The following is a 3,306-nucleotide window of genomic DNA, read 5'->3' as shown; positions in this document are numbered from 1 at the left end:
AATGGTCTTGAATCCATGAACATGGGGTGTGTTTCCATTTATGTCTTTAATTTCTTTCAGCAATGTTTTGTAGTTTTCACTTTACAAGTCTTTCACCTCCTTGATTAAGTTAGTTCATAAGTATTTTATTTTTCTTGATGCTAATGTAAATGGAATTGTTTTTGTAATTTACTTTTCAGATTGTTCATTGTTTGTGTATAGAAATACAATTGATTTTTTGTGTGTTGACTTTGTATCCTGCTTTGATGAATTCATTTATTAGTTCTAACAGTTTTTTACAGAATATTTAGATTTTTGGAGTTTCTTTTTCTTTAAAACATGTAAAATACAGTCCATGCATCTGCCATTTTAAAAAGTCTCTCATCCTGTAGCAGATAAAACCAAATATGCTTTGGCTATCAACGTTCAAGAAATGTTTCAAAATGCTTTACAGTGTAAAAATAATAAGAAATTTAGCAAAATTTCAACAAACCTGTATAAAAAACAGATACAGATAACACTTTATTTCAAGGTGACATGCTGTAATTTAAAGAGTAAGTTATAATTATGTGTTTCTTTGTAAAACGTCTTTAACAATACAAGGGCTTAGCAGATCCAGGCCTCAGGGCTACACATGCAGAAAAAATTGTTAGTTAAAAATCACCAAAACATGCTATTTTTAAGTGTGTACCTGTGTTTTTTTTTAAGTACAGGATAATAGAAGTATTAAATATCAGCAGGAATAGTATTTGAGGACTCTGTAAAAGTGTGTAGAGTTCATGGAGCCAGTGTCCGGGAAGAGTCATACATTTCTGATGAACATTTTGGATTAATCCCTTTGCCATTGTAATAGCCCACGACTTGGTCTGGGACTTCAGCCAACACGCTCTTTGCCAGGGCAGCTGGAGATGCGTGTTTGAAGTTCCTGAAGGAAACGAACTGGACGATGGCACGAAGGACGGGCTCTCCCTTGGGTGACCTCAGAATCCCGTCGTCTCCGTCCAGCATCTGCATGTCGCTGAAGTCTGCATTGCCCACTCCCACGATGATGACCGACATGGGGAGGTGGGAGGCGTGGACAATGTCCTCCCGTGTGTCGGCCATGTCTGTGATGACCCCGTCAGTCAGGATCAGCAGGATCCTCCTTGGTGCTGATCTCCTCTGATGCTGACTTGGCGACCTTCTGCATGATGGGAGCATTGTTCGTGGGGCCCTAGAACTAGAGTTTGGGAAGGCAGCTCTGGTAGGCTTCCACAACTCCTTGAATCCCTGCACATTCTGGGTTGTCTTCATTAAAGTTGATTGCGAAGTCATGAGATACCCTGTACTCTGGCAGTATCCTGGCACCAAACCCAAAGGCTAGGAACATTTTGTCGCTGTCATAGTCCTGGCAAATCTCTCCCACAGCCACCAAGGCCTTCAGGTACTCATTGGGCTGGCAGGGGTGGATGTAGGGCAGGGAACAGCTGTTCCTGAGGTCCCCATTCGAGGCCGTGGAATCTATAGCTACTGTAAACTGGATGTGGCAGCCACCCATGATGTAGTCCAAGAAAGAATGCATCTTGTGGATCTTGCACTGATTCAAAATCACAATGCCCGAGTTCTTATAATTCTTCTTCTTGGCTTTGTACTTGGGGTTGATGCACTCCTACTGCACCTGTTTTCCTTCCATCACTCCTCTCATCTCCTTGAACGTTGAGGTGAATTCTCCAATGAAGTCATGTCTGCCATGGGAGTCCCAGTCCCATACTATGCATGTCAGTTGGTGGTTGCGATCTCCACTGCATGGAGAATTTACTGATACTTTGAATGATTTCCAGGCTGGGCTTAAGTTATTCATCACAACCTCAGTTCGGTGCACAAGCTGTGGAGTTGCATCATCATTCATTCGAAAAATTTCCAGAAATGAGTCAGACTTACTGAAGAAATCCTGGTCATCCAATTTCCGTGAGTTGAAGGCAAGTTCAATGTAGTCATGATCACCAGATAATTCCTCAGCAATCACCGTGATGGAGGATTTCCCTGCCATGTTCCCGTGCTTCAACAAGCATTTGGACAGCTTTCTCTGGGAAACAATCTGGCCAAGGGTGCACTCCATGCCACCCAGGAAGTCAGCCTCCTTCGGCCCATCGTGGTTGCTGCTGATGTCGTGGACCTCAAACCACAGGTGCTGCACCTCCTCAAAATAAACGTCCACCATAAAGTTTTGAATACACTGGGTTGATGCAGGTGCGAATCACCTCTGTTCTGTCAACCTCGAACCACTGCCCATGAGACTGCATCTTGAGGATGACATAGGGGTCTGATTTGGAAAGGGCATCTCTGTCGGAAGTGCCTTTGCGTGCCAAATGCAGCTCAACTTTGGTGGCTGTTAAAGATTCCCAGTGTATTGGCAGCTGACTCATAAATGTTGCTCATCTTCTTCATTCTGGTGCAGGGACCCAAGGGCGGACTGGCCTTCAGCCGGCGGGGTCCAACCAGAACGACGCGGCGGTGGGCAGGCCCGCGGTCGGCCTAGGGGGTCGTGCTGCCCTCTTCTTGGGTTCCGGGGGCAGCTCAGTGACCGCGGAGGGGAGAGATGCTGCGCAGGAACACGGACCCCAACACAGGTGGTGAGGGCAGGGCTGCTTGGCCCTCAGTCACTTGGGGAGAGAGGTGGGGACGCCGGAGAGAGGGGCGGAGCGGGAGGGAGGAAGCGGGTCGCTACCCAGGCAGGGGGGACCGCAGCTCCGCCAAGAGCTTCCACCGTCTGTCGAAACCCACACGCCCCGCCGCCCGCGCGCTGCCGGCTCCAATACTTAGATTTTTCTACGTATAAAATCATATCATCTGCAAACAGATACTTTTACTCCTTCCTTCAAAATTTGTATGCCTTTTATCTCTGTTTCTTCCCTAGTTGCTCTGGCTAGATTTCCCAGTACTTTGTTGAATAGAAATAATAAAAGCGAGCATTCTTGTTTTGTTTCTAATCTTAGAACAAATACTTTGTCTTTCACCATTGAGTATGATATTCTCTGTGTTTTTTTTTTTTTTGCGGTACACGGGCCTCTCACTGTTGTGGCCTCTCCCATTGCGGAGCACAGGTTCCGGACGCGCAGGCTCAGCAGCCATGGCTCATGGGCCCAGCCGCTCCACGGCATGTGGGATTTTCTCGGACCGGGGCATGAACCCGTGTCCCCTGCATCGGCAGGCGGACTCTCAACCACTGTGCCACCAGGGAAGCCCCTCTGTGGGTTTTTCATATATGGCTTTAGTATGTTGAGGTAGTTTCCTTCTATCCCTGTTTGTTGAGTATTTTTTTATCGTGAAAGGATGTTAAATTTTGTC

The 3,306-nt window shown here is 46.5% G+C and overlaps 1 pseudogene; it reads right to left on the bottom strand.

Annotated features, from left to right (window-relative positions):
* Positions 1 to 593: 593 nt before the first annotated feature.
* Positions 594 to 2,786, bottom strand: LOC112401584 (copine-4 pseudogene; annotated as a pseudogene).
* Positions 2,787 to 3,306: the final 520 nt, after the last annotated feature.

Source organism: Neophocaena asiaeorientalis, unplaced genomic scaffold (assembly GCF_003031525.2).
Source record: "Neophocaena asiaeorientalis asiaeorientalis breed wild unplaced genomic scaffold, Neophocaena_asiaeorientalis_V1.1 scaffold123, whole genome shotgun sequence".
In the NCBI taxonomy this organism is placed as follows: domain Eukaryota; kingdom Metazoa; phylum Chordata; class Mammalia; order Artiodactyla; family Phocoenidae; genus Neophocaena; species Neophocaena asiaeorientalis.
Note: the sequence above shows the minus strand (reverse complement) of the source record. Positions and strands in the feature narration are given on the sequence as shown.